We start from the raw sequence: 14,926 nt of genomic DNA on the forward strand, positions 1-14,926 counted from the left end.
ACTTCACTGGGTTGGGCTTCACGAAGAGTGAAGTGGATGCAAACCTGTATCACATAGTGGTGGAATGTAAGTTGTTGATCATTGTAATTTATGTAGATGATCTCATACTGATAAGTGATGAGAAGCTCATCAAATCTTGCAAGGAGGACCTTGCAAGAGAGTTTAAGATGAAGGACATGGAACTCATATATTAATTTCTTGGCATGGAGGTATGGCAAGGAGATGGGGATTTTTTTGTATCGTGGGGCAAGTATGCCAACGAGATACTCAAGAGATTCTGCATGGAGAGAAGTAAACCCATGGAGACTTGTCTAGTTGGTAACTGGAGGAAGGAGGATGCTACTTAAGGGGAAGTAGTGGAAGCTACTGTTTACAGGAAGCATGTGGGTTCACTCATGTACTTGGTGAAAACATGATCGGATATGTGCTATGTAGTTAGCCAAATTAGTCAAGCGATGGTTAGGCCTACCAAGTTGTATTGGAAGTCGAAAAAACATGTATTGAGATACCTCATAAGCGCTACTTAGTTTGGGTTATGATACAAACAGACAGAAGGAGTGAAGCTTCAAGGCTTCATTGATGCAGATTGGGTAGGGAGTCCATCCGATAGGAAGAGCACATCACGAGGGATATTTAGTATTGGGTCAACGACAGTTTATTGGTACAACAGGAAAATAAGACCGGTTGCACTCAGTTTGGCAGAGGCAGAGTACATGGCTGCAAGTTAGGTAGCATGTGATGCTATCTGGATGAGGAAGATCCTGGTTGGTTTGTTTTTTAAACAGATGGATCCGGAAATGATTTATTATGATAATCAAAGTTGTATCAAACTCTCTGAAAATCTAGTCTTTCATGATCTGTCCAAGCATATTGATATTTGGTATCATCATCTCAGAGATTGTGTATTGAGGCAGATCATGTTGTTAGATTACATTCCCACAGAGGAGCAAGATGCTCACATCTTGACAAAGGCATTGTCAAGATGTAAATTCGAGTTTCACAGGGACAAGATTGGGGTAGTTGATAATACATTTCTTGTTGAGAGGGAGTGTTGAGAAATGGAAACAAAAAATTCCAGTTTAATTTTTCCTTGAATTAAACTATGAATTAAATTCAAATTCTATTCTCATTGCAACTTAAAATTAGTTAATTAAGTTTATTAAACTTACTTAACTTAGGAAATTCGAGTTGGAAGTCTTTCTGCCATCATGTCTATGTTCTCCCTACTTTTTAGGAGTCCAGTGTGACTTAATTTTGAGTTTTAAAATAGAAGACTCATTTGCATGAGTCAGTTCAGTTAAATTAGTTCTCAAACTCTTTAAGAGAACGAATAGTGAGATACCAGTCAATGGTGTCACTAATGAACTCCACTAGTGCTACTATAGTTAACTGAATATTTACTCATCAGAAACTCATGCATGTCGATTATGAGAAAGACCTAGTTGAGACTAGAGTGCAGGGACAATGTACTCTTTTTTTAGATTTTTCTGAGTTGCATTGATAGTGCATGCATTCATGAACTAACCCTTGAGGGATTGTGCAGTTTTTAGAGGCTTTATTTCCATTTAAATACAAGCTATCCTCCCTAGGAATTACACATTGGAATAAAGACTTGGAGAGCTTGTGAAAAGGCTAATATTTGGCCTTGAGCTTGCTTATGAGTTGGAGATTGAATTTGCTGAGTGTTGGGATTGTTATAGAGAGAACAAGCATTGTAGCTTAATTTTGATTTTCCAGATTAATACAAAACATATAGTGGGGTTTTGATATGTGGCTTTCCCTAGATATTTATTGTGTTATGTGCCTTTGATTCTCTTTCTCTATTGATTATTGTTTGCTCTATGTTTAAAGGCTTCCGCTGTAAAGGGTAGAAGTAGATTCTTGTCTGTTTCTTTAGCAAATTGCATTATCTTGTGAATCTACATGATTTTCTACATGCTCAAAGATTTATCTAATGGGAAATAAACTCCTCAATACCCCTTCCTATATATATTGCATTAGTTAGAAAATAGACAAGAAATACAATGCTTGTTCAAGCTTAAACAATCTATGCACAAGTATAATCTATCTCACTGCCTCATAAGTTGACTCTAGCCAATACTTAGCCAATTTTGTTTCCTTCCAAACTCCTATATCCTTGTGTTGTTTCCTTGTAAATTACCTCTCTATTAATTAGGGAAATTCCCAATTAGAATTGTGCAATATCTATAGGCCCTTCTCTGACTGCATGCACCACCTGTACAACTTGAAAATTATACAACTGAGGGTACACTTCCCTTGAACTCCAATCTCAACTGGGTAACTTGAATTTCATGAATACATGAGTTATTTATGGCTGATTTATTAGTTAACGGGTTGAACACTAAAGTTGCACCCCACTTCTAGACTTCCTACTAGTTCCTCCAACAGTTGGAACTAGTTTAACTGACTTTAACTCAGTTTAACTGAATTAAATTATTACAACTCAAATTAAACTCAATCTGGGCTCCTAAAATTTAGGAACAACTCTACACAACTCAAGTAAGGCCTTGAACTTGAATTAACTAAGCCAACTAAGTGAAATTAACTTAATTAACTTGTACAAGTTGTCTTGTGATGTGGAATTACAATTTTCTCCTAATTTAATTCAAGGGAAAATTAAATCGGGATTTTCGTGTTGCCATTTTCAACACTCCCTCTCAACAAGAAAGAGATTATCAGATACCCCAATCATGTCTCTAAGGAACTCAAATTTTCCTCTTGACAATGCCTTTGTCAAAATATCTACAGGTTGTTCCTCTGTAGGAATGTATTCCAACAACATGATTCTTCTCTACACACAATCTCGTAGATGGTGATACCAAATATCGATATGCTTGGATTAATCATGAAAAACTACATTTTCAAAGGTTTTGATACAACTCTGGTTGTCACAGTAAATCAAAGTGGGATCCATCATCTAACCAAATAACCCAATAAGAATATTCCTCATCCAGATAGCTTCACAAATTGCTTGACTAGCAACCATGTACTTTGCTTTTGTTGAACTAAGTGCAACTAATCTCAACTCCCTGTTGTACTAAGAAACTAATGTTGACCCAATACTAAAAACTCCTTCTGGAGTCCTTTTCCAATTTGATGAATACCTGCCCAATATGCATCTGTGAAGCCTTGAAGCTTCGATCCCTCTATTTGTTTGTACCAAAGACCATACTGAGTAGTGATTATGAGATATCTCAACACATATTTGGTTGCCTTCCAATAAGGATTGATTGGATTAACCATTTCTTGAATAAGTTGGTTAATTGCATATCGCATGTCTGGTCATGTGTTCACCAAATATATAAGTGAACCCACAAGCTACCTATAAATAGTGGCCTCCACCTCCTCACTTGAAGTGGAATCCTCTTTCCTCCAACTTCATGCTAGAGGAGTGTCCATGGGTTTGCTACTCTCCATGTAGAACTTCTTCAGTATCTCATTGGCATACTTGCCTTGAGAGACAAATAATTCCCCATCTCCTTGCCATACTTCCAAACCGAGGAAATAATGCATGAGTCCCATGTCCTTCATCTCAAATTCTCTTACAAGATCCTCTTTGCAAGACTTGATCAACTTCTCATCACTGGTTAAAATTAAATCATCGACATATAATACTATAATCAATAATTTACCTTCAACAACAATATGGTAAAGGTTTGCATCTACTTCACTTTTGGTGAAGCCCAACCTGGTGAAATAGTTGTCGATCGTGGTGTTCCAAGCACGAGATGCTTACTTCAATCCATACAATGCTCACTTGAGTCAGCACACATGTGACTCTTTGTCAAAGGTCTCAAATAATTCTGTTTCTTCAATGTACACCTCCTCCTCAATCACTCCATTGAGGAATGTTGTCTTCACATCCATCTAATGGATCTTCCATCCCATCTGTGCTGCAAATGCTAGAATTAGTATAATAGAAGAATACCTTTATACTGGAGAAAAGGTCTCCTCGTAATCAATTCCCTCCACCTGAGAGAACCCCTTAGTCATAAATCTGGCCTCGTGTTTCTCGATGATTCTGTCTGCTGCTTGCTTCACCTTGCAGAACCAACTCAAACCTACCACTGACTTGTTCTCTGGTCTTGGGACAACTTCCCAAACACTGTATTTGACTATGGAATCATATTCCTCTACCATGGCATCAACCCATATTAGATTATTCATTGCTTCCTCGAATGAGGGTGGTTCTGTCTCAACTAGCTCACTCATCAGAGCCATGTACCCAGTGTACCAATCTAGTGAACTCCTTTTCCTCCACTGTGATGTGGGTGCTCCCACATTCTCTCTAGCATCATGCAATAACATGTCATCATCCCTGGTGCACTTCCTTCCATCTTTGGATGTCTCTGCATGAGTGGGTGCTTCCACTCTCTACTCCTCTACTTGTGGCTGCTCCACAACTTTATGAGGTTCTTCCTTTGGAGCCAAAAGCTCCTCATCTGTACGCAACTTAAGATCCCTCTCAAGGGAACATCGCATGCCCTTCTCTCCATCGAAATTGACATCTCAACGAACAACTATCATCTTGTGAGATGGAAAATACACCCGATAGTTGTGAGGTGCATCAATTTACCCCACAAATATGCCCAACTTAGCTATCAAATCTAGCGTTTTCCTTGCATCCTTGGAAAAATGGCAATAAACTGATGAACTAAAGATCCCTGGAAAACTTCTTCTGGTGTACTCATCTCGAGAATCCTATGAGGAATATTGTTCTGCACATATACAACTATGTTGCATGCTTCATCCCACAAGTGCAACAGTATTCCCTGATCATGCAACATCACCTGTGCAACTCCCATAATTATTTTGTTCTTCCTCTTAGCCACCCCATTCTGTTGTGGGTTATGGGGTTCTATTAACTCCCGTCGAATTCCTTCTTTTGCGTAGAAGTTATTGAACTCATTCAATACATATTCACCATTGTTATCGCTACTGAGAGGCTTCACTTTCCTGCCAGTATCTTTCTCAACAAGTTCTTAAAATTCATAAAATTTGGAGAATGTCCAGTGTTTCTTGTGCATGAATAAAATCCAACACTTACGTGAGAAATCATCTACAAATATAACATAATACCTATGCATGGTCATGGAGGCTGTCAATAAAGGTCCACACACATGTGAGTTAACTCTTTCAAGGACTGCTTGCGCTCTAATATCCTTATCATGAAAGGTGACTTTGGTGTACTTCCTTGTATACACCCTTTTCATTTATCTCGCTTCTCTAGTGCACTCTTGGGAAGTCATGTAGAAAGTTGTTGCATGATCTTCAAAGATCCATGGTGCAAATGGCCAAGTCTCCTATGCTATAATTCATTATGTCTTGACTCTGCACCTTATTTTCTTTCATGTTCAAAGCAACATAGTCTTCTACATCTAGTTTTTAGAGGTTCTCACCCAAACCCCAATTAATTTCACTTGTCCCATAGCCACGGTCTTCCAACATAGCAATTGAAACTAAATTCTTCTTCAGAATCGAAACATACATGACATATTTTAATGTGAGAGGAGAACCAAACTCCCTTTGAAAATTAATTGTACCGATACCGGTCGCACTATACCTTCTATCATCTTTCATCTCGATGTGCATCTGGAGGTCCTTCTTCTCCAAGTCACTAAAAAATTATTTGTTTCTCATTATATGGAATGAGGATACACTATCCAGATACCACAGACTACCCATCACCGATGTCACCATGCATGCAATGAGTGTGAAATCCAACTTGAATTATGAAGCTAGAGCTTCACCTGTCGTTCCTCCTTAGGGCTTCTTACCGACCTTCTAGTGTGAACATTTCATGGCATAGTGTCCCATCTCATGACAATGAAAACATTTAACCTTCAACAAGTCTTTCTTCTTGCATACGTAACCAGAATCTCCTTTGGATTTGGATTTCTTACCTTTTCCTTTCTTTTCATTTCTAGCCAAGGAACAATTCCCCTCATCCTCAACCTTCGATGAAGTTCCATCTCTGTTGTTCCACATGATCTCTTCCTGCACGAGATAAGACCACAACAACTCCAACTTGGTAGTTTTTCTCTACCATTCATGGAAACCTGATAATTATGCCAGCTCTGAGGAAGACCCAACAGATCTAGAGCTACCATATCTTCTTCTGGAATAGTAATACCGACCCTTCCAAGTTCATCATGACACTGTGTGAATTTTATGCATTCTGATTCAACCTTCTGCATTTTGATGATACAAAGTTTGTCCTTCAGTGCCAACTTCCTATGGTAATTTTTGTTCTCAAGAAATTCAGTCAGTGTTTTCTACATCATGAATGGAGTTTCTTTCTCATGGATATTTGAGACAATATGATATCGATCTCCCTCCAATATGATCATCCTTGATTTAGCCACATCCTTCTTCCATTGAATGAGATCTTGTGCATCAACTGCTGGGGGTTTAATTACATTTGTCTTGATGTAATCTAGTAGCTCGTTATCAACTAATGATCTTCCATGTAGATCCTTCATGCCACAAAATTTATGGTTCCTTCCAGTTCATACTCGAGCCCGAGTCCTGTGCAAGTCATCTTCTTAGTCCTAGAGAAAACCTCCAACACTGATCTTGTAATTTGAACCTCCTACACACACTTGGAATTTTCTTCTCTTCTATTGTGATTTTAGCTCTGATACCATGTAGAAATTACTTGTAGATTCAAATTGCTTATGTAATTATCTAAAACAAAAGACTTGAATCTACTTGTTGAAGACCAAAATTGTTCCTTTTTGACACCTTCCTTAAACTCCATTCTCTTCCTTTTTGAGCATAATGTAACAACCTTGGTAAAAATTCCATTTAAAAATATATAAAAACCACGGATGATGGGACATGTCTTCCAAGCTGAATGTTGGGAAAGACATCCTAGGGGGTGTTCATTTGGTTGTTTATGGCTAAGGAAATTGGAAAAGGCAATGGCTAAGGCTTTGGAAAGACAAAATGACATTTTCTGCACATTTATTTATGAAAATAATGGAAATTAGGAGAAAATGAAGGTGAAAGGTCATAGATCGCATGTGAGGAGGAAATTGAAGGAAACTAATGGAAAATGAAGAAAATACAGACCTCATTAATAAAAAGGCTTATGATGATCAGTGGGCAAGGCTTGGTCAATGTAACCTTTTGTTAGTTCAGTGTTGGATCTCTCTTCTATTCTCTCTCTCTCTCTTACTCTTTGAGACTTAGAGTTTTCTTTAAGCACCCTTGAAGGGTGTGGCATACTTGGATTCTTGGATCAAGAAGGCAAAGGAAGATTAAGAAAGCACAAGAAGGCATCAGGATCAACAATGAAATCAAATTTTCTTGCAGGTACCGAGTTTCATGTATGATTTCTTCACTAGTTTTGGCATGCATGGCACATGCATGTGGTTTCTTGGTTGTGATCTGTCATTGGCATGAAGGGTTGCCTGTATCGACAGTGGATTTCCTAGCCTTGCCATATCCTGGATAGCCATGGTGATTATGGGTTTCGTTTCATTGTTTGTTTCTGATTGGTTCTCATGTTTCCTTAGCTTGGACTGGGTTATTAGTCCCTGAAACCCTAGTTGGACAAATGCTCTAGAAGCCCTGTAACAACTTGGGCTGAGTTACTACTCCTAGAAGCCTTGGTTGGAAAAATGCTCTGGGTTGAGTTACTAGCCCTAGAAGCCTTGGTTGGACAAACACTCTGGAAGCCCGATGACAACTATGTATTGAGTTACTAGTATTGGAAGCCTTGGTTGGAAAAAATGCTCTAGAATCCCTAGAAGGCTTGGATGGTGACCAATATGATGATGGTGTTGTGATGTTTGATCGTGAGATGGAATCACTATTTGATGGGTTGAGGTGGATGGCCTTTGGAAGCCCTGTATGAGTTTTTGATTGATGTGTTCTATGATATCCCACATTCATGCTTGGAATATGGCACGGGGGTGATTGGATAAAGAGAGGCTTGGCTCAGCCAATCTATGGTCAGATGGAATGTGGTAGTCCCATCTCTGGTTGGTTCATTGCATTCATTAATGAGAAATTCATTCCCTTGATTTGCATGTGTACAAGTAAAGATGTATACATGGATTTTGATGGTTGATATGTCCATTGTATTTATGTTCCTATTATGTTGGTTATATGTAAATTTTGTGACAACAGATATGTATGGCTCTCAGCATGTTTTTACTTATATTTGAATGGGTAATGTATCTATGATCTAATAAATGATAAGGCAACAAATGATGTGAGGAAACAATGGTTCATGGCGATTATTAGATAAGTATGAGATCCCTACACTTAATTATGTTGTTTACACCTGTAGGTTACAGGTTGATAATATGTTTGACAAAATTCTTATCATGGCTAGTAGGGGTTTAGTTATGGTCTTGTTTAGCTTATTGTTTTTACATCCTTATTTCCTTATATTCTTACCAATTTTAAGTGATCATTCCATTCTGGGCAGTGTCCAAAGTGCTGGGCCAAAAAAGGTGGCTCAAATCCCGAAATTCTAGCAAAATAGAGCGTTAGCCTAGAGACTAACTCACTTGGGCAGTGTTTGGGAGAATTATAACTCACTTGGGAAGTGTCTAGGGAGTGTTATAACTCGCCTTGGCAGTGTCTGGGGAGTGTTACTTTGGCCTAAGTTGGTTAAAACAACAGTAGGACCCAGGGATAGGCTATCTGAGTGGTTGACTTGTCTCTTAAAGGTTCTGTGGATGATGTTGCATGACTGTGTGTGTTGTTCTGTCGATTCCACTTCCTTAAGGTCACCTAAGAGGTCGAATATGGTCATAGTAGCCTCTCGTCTCATGTTTACCCTAGTTGGCATAGTTACTTGGGTGGATGTGGGAGGAGGGTGTTACACATAATAACTCCAATTAAGTTTAATCTTGCAAGGTTATTAGGAAAAACAGGTATTTAATCATATTTTATTCATAGTTTCATTTTTTCTTTATTATTTGACTTAATATTTGCACAAGCTACCGAACTGCATAAATTCTGCAGCTAATAATTGATTCTACAACTTACTTGAAGAATATACATGTTCTGAAACATCAATTGAGGAACGAAGCATATGAAAAGGTAGATAGAAACCAACACAACGACATCCACCTATTCCTATGATTTGGCAAGGTGATAAGGACGCCCATATGAGCAGGTCAATGTGGAAGTCAACCCAACAGAAAATACCAAAGACAAATCAAGAGAGCGAGAAGATCATTAATTGAAGTTGATATTTTGCCTCATGATTTGCTTCTTCAATAGAAAATCATGAAGAATCATTATTTTATTCAAGCAATGTTGTTTTAAGATGTTTTGTTGAGAAAGATAGGCTTAGAAATATCCAAACAAATTAAAAAAGGAGGTTATAAAACTTGCCTCTTGGCACGATGATACACATGAATGGTTATTATTTTAAAAACTCTTTGCAATCAATGAATTGAGCTCTTGATTCCACTATGTTGTGCATATAAATGCGTGGTTAATATTTGCTTATCTGCATACCTACACCCACAGGAGGGCCCCCTAGGAGTTGTAATATTTCATTTTTATTTATAGTTAAGCTGTCTGTTTTATAGGATTAAGTTATCACAATGATTATAACTTTGATTTCTAGAAAAACGTTAGTAACAGTTAATATAGAATTTGTTATAGATTCGTAATAGAATTTTATGTGCAATTTCTTTCATAAATTCAATCTCATTGTGTGAAGGATGAAGAAAATAATCAAAGGGATTTATTATGCACATGTAAATTTTGGCCGACAGATAGAAAGTAGAACCATTTGATTTGAAATTTGCAATTAGTTCAAGGCTTTATTTTTGCTAGCATGAATAATATTTTGATTTTTCTAGTGTAATATTTATTTATGCACTTAAATATTAGCTTTCTTTTCTGTCAGTGTGAAGAAGATTTAGATTTGATTTTGCTATTTATTTCTACACTTTAGACTAGCTTTATTTCTATCAGTGTGATACTTTCCATTCCTGCAAGAGTGATAATGTTTTTACTTTGAGTGATTCTTATAGAAAACATGTGCATGAAAACACCCTAATTCAATTTGAAAATTACTCACGTAATAAAGAATTCTAGCACAAATGGTGCACATACACTTCATTAATTTACAAGCCCTGGTCTATAATTTATGAAGTAATTTAAGATCAATTAAATTACCAAAATTTTGGCACCATTGTCGGGGAAGTGTATATACGATTTATTTATTTTTAGGAAACTTTTCATTTTTTTTTTGAAAAAATGATAAAAATGTATTTATGCATAGGGAAAGAGATTCTAGGGGTAGGTTTATAATTAGAGGTAGGAGCTCAATTCCAACATCACCACTCACCCCACCAAGACCTCGTAGTGCCACACCATCAACCGAAACTCATATTCCTCTTTTGCATGTAGACATAGACTTCCTGAGGTACATAGATGTGAAATCCAACCGAAAGATTCACCAACTTCTTCTACTGGAGTCGTAGTAGAAGAACCTACATCCCCAACAAAAAGAGTAATATTTCTATCTTAAACTAGAGAACAACTTCTGGGAAAAGAATTGGAAGTCCCTAGTGAAGAGGAAGAAGAAAATTATTTTATTCCATTAGTAGAAAAACCAAAAGAAGAGCTATAAAATCCAAATGAAGAACCCTATATTATCTCTGAATAATATACAATGGAAGGGGAATGATAAGTACATAATGTGGATAATGAACTTAGGATTGGAGGTGGAAGTGGTAGAGGGGGAGATAGAGGAGGAGGTAGAGGAAGAGGTGGAGGAAAAGGTGGTATAGGAGATCCAAAACCTTTTAGGTTTCCCATCTTAGATGAAGATACCACAGTTACAATGAAGAATATTTCACCCTCCATCCTCCTTAATTTCCATGGAGTAAGACATGAGGATCCTGAAACATTTATTTTTGCGTTTGAAGTCTTGTTTCTATCTTATGACTACTTTCTTGATTCTAAAAAATTGAAATTGTTTCCATCCACTCTTAAAGACGAAGCACTTAAATAGTTTATAGGATTAGGAACATATACCATAAGAACATCGGAAGAAATGAAAAATGTGTTCTTAGAAAAATACAAAGAGTATTGTATGCCTCATAAACTTAAAGATGAAGTCTTTAAAATGATGCAAAAAGAGGATGAAAATATTGAAGATTTGGTTGAAATATTTGCTTATAATGTTAAAAGGGCTAAGATGCATAATCTAGATGAAGAAAATCTGAAAGATCTTTTGCTAAAAGCCATTAGAGATGAGTGGATAGATCTTCTCAATTTAATGGGAAAAGGAGATGTTTCTCAGTTATCATTTAGAGAAATTTGTGAATTGTGTACACACATTTCAAGAGGAAAGGCTAGAATCGGGAAAAATCCAAGAGACCTTGTTATGTCTAGGATTAATAAATATGCAACTGGGACAATAAGTAGAGCAGAAATAGGAAATTTTCTTGACAACTTAAAAATAGATATTTTAGGGAGTCTTAGTGAACAAATATATACCCTTAAGATTCAAAACAAGCAAAAAGATGAAAATGTTGCATTATCAATTTTTTGTCCTAAATGCAGAAAGAAACATGTTCTAAGAGAATGTCCTCTTGATAATGTAGAAATATGTGTGATCTCTACAAAAAGTCATATCACAAAGGAATTCCCTTCAATTCCTGGACTTAAAGCAGCCTTGCAAAATGAAACCGAAACAAGCCAAGCTGAGTCACTTTGTTTTATTGGTAAAAAACAATGGCCACCACAACAACCAAATATAGTACACAGTCTTAATCCTAAATATTAATCATATGCACAACCTCAAAACAATTGGAATACTCCCATGCCTTGGCAAAATTGGCCACCTCAAAATCCATTATGGACACAAGGTTGACAACATCCTCCTAGGAATCCTGAGTATAATCAATTTCAACAACCATTTATCCCATATCAACCTCAATATTATCCTTCTCAATCAAATTCCTTTCCACAATCTCAAATTCAAACTCAGCCTTCTAATCAACCACTTCCATTACCATCTGCATCACATCCCCAAAAAACAATCAACTACTTGCTCAACCATGTCCAAATCCAATTAATAAAAAATCACAACCTGCTTACAATATAGAAGGTCAGTATTTCTAAGTTTGCATGATAACTCCATTAGATCTAAGTAATGTCCAACTTAGATCTAGTAGAGTTTTGGAAAAGAAGTTACCATCTGTTGTTATTCAGGAATCTAGATACGATGAACCCCTTGAGAAAGAAACATCTCTTAATCAAGAAGAAACTATTCAGAAAGAAAGCACCCCTATACATGATACTTCAATAAACTCAACTCCCATTGTAGAACAACCTTATGTTTCTGTTCAAGATCCACATTTTCCTGAAAGGCTAAAAATTGACAAAGGAGTAGAAAAAAAATTGTGTTTCTTGAATACGATATGTTAGATGAAGTGAATTTTTTTTGCATCAAAATTCATTTGTTACAAGCTATAAGGGAAATACCAATATTTGCAAAGGCAATCAAGGAGTTAAGCATTAAAAACCAAGAAGAAAAAGAAAAGAAGTTAAAAATCTAGTTAGTTGGAAAAAATGCAGATATCATGCAAATATTATCATGGGAAAACCAACAGTTAAAAAATATCTAGATCCAGGTAGTCCCATTGTAAAAACACACATTAATGGTATCATGATTCCAAACACATTGATTGATTTAGGAGCAGCTATCAATATCATGAGTAAACAAACTATGGTTCAATTAAAACTTTCTAATCTTCAATACACACCAACATTTCTATAGTTAGCAGATAGATCTATTATCAAACCATATGGTGTGTTAGAAGATGTATCTGTCTCCTTAGATTCTTGGGAATATCCTGTTGATTTTATGATTTAAACTCCCAAGAATAATTTCGGAGGACATCCATTGATTCTAGGCACACCATGGTTAGCTACGGCTGATGCTTTTTTAAGTCATAGATATGGTGATATGTTTATCTTTGATGGAAGCTCTACTAAGAAATTAACACTATATCCTCCTGAAAAAATGACAATAGAAGTAGAAAGTGAAGTTTGGATAGATGGTGATAACGAAGACTTTAATATACAACCAATATTTTCTACTTCGCAAATAAATGAAGAAGATCAAATTTTAAAGTTAATAAATGATAATCATTCTTCCTCATATTGTGAACAAGACCAAAATTTTCAAGAACAATGCAACGTTGAATATTTATCATCTCATCAAATGGCTTTACATTCTATTGAAAAATTTGACAATTCTTTAATAGAAATATTTCCAGGAATTTTTTTGAATATTAATGATAATCTAGCAGAATTCCAAAAGAAAGAATTGATAAAGGTGCTACAAGAAAATTCCTCTACTTATGCATGGGAATACACTATTGATCCTAATACTTGTATGCATCATATCTATATTGAAGAAAATGTCAGACCAGTTCGACAACCCCAAAGGAGGATGAATCTAAATCTAAGGGAAATTTTTAAAGAGGTGTTACAAAAAATTTGAATGTGAATTTCATTTACCTAATATCAGATAGCCAGTGGCTCTCGCCATTAGTGATTGTTCCAAAGGAAAATGGAAAATGGAGAGTATGCATCAATTATAGGGAATTAAATAATGCTACCTTGAAAGATCATTTTTCGCTTCCCTTTATAGATCAAGTCCTTGATACGTTGACAGGGAAAAAATATTTTTCATCCTTGGATGGTTTTAGTAGGTATAACCAAATCCAAATAGCTCCAGAAGCTCAAGGAAAAATAAATTTTACCTGTCCATGTGGAACTTATGCTTACCGGGTACTTCCTTTTGGATTAAGTAATGCACCTGCCACATTCTAAAGGGTAGTTCCAGGCATTTTTTCTGATCTAATTCATGATTGTGTGGAAGTTTACATGGATGGTTTTATTATCTATGGTAATTATTTTGAGGAAGATCTTGAAAATTTAGAAACTTTTCTCATTAGATGTAAAGAAACAAATCTCTCATTAAGCCATGACAAATTTTTTATGAAGTTCACCTAGGGAATTGCTTGAGGGCACCACATTTAAGGAGATGGAATTAAAGTGGATGCATCTAAAGTAGAAGTTATTTCCGAATTATTAGTTCCTACTTGTCAAAGAGATGTTAGAAGTTTTCTTGGTTTTACTGGTTACTACAAAAGATTCATAAAAAAATTCACAAAGATAGCCTCTCCACTTTTCAAATTACTTATAAAGGATTGTGAATTAATTTGGAATTCTGATTGCCAAAAATATTTTGAAACATTGAAAGAAAAGATTTCTGAAGCACCCATCTTAAGAGGACTAAATTGGAGTCTCCCTTTTCATATTTCAACCGATGCTTCGGATACAAACTTACGAGTTATATTGAGACAAAAAGATTTGACTCCTTATGCCATTTATTACATGAGTAAAAATTTGACTCCTACAGAGTTGAATTATACTATAACATAAAAGGAGATTTTAGTTGTTGTACATGTTGTTAATAAGTTTCGACATTATATCACTGGTTATGAAACTTTTGTTCACACAGAGCACTCTGCAATTAGATATTTAATTAATAAATCAATTACTAATGGAAAAGTTACAATATGGTTATTGTTATTACAAGAATTCAATATTAATATTTTGGATAGGCTTGGAAAGGAGAATATAGTTGTTGATTTTCTATCTAGAATCCAAAATGATAATAAGGATGTTCCTGTAAAAGATAATTTTCCTGACAAATATAATTTTTTAGTATCTATTAAATCTCTTTGGTTTGTAGATTTTGCTAACTATTTGGCCACAGGAAAGTTACCTTCATATTTGTCTCCTCGAGAGAAAAGAAAAGTTATTAAAACCAGTGCATATTATTCATGGATAAATGGAGAATTGTACAAAACAGGGCTTGATTTAATCATTTGAAGATGTGTCA

Source organism: Pinus tabuliformis, chromosome Q (genome assembly GCF_031772625.1).
Source record: "Pinus tabuliformis cultivar Carrire ecotype Pingquan chromosome Q, CPIR1, whole genome shotgun sequence".
Lineage (NCBI taxonomy): Eukaryota > Viridiplantae > Streptophyta > Pinopsida > Pinales > Pinaceae > Pinus > Pinus tabuliformis.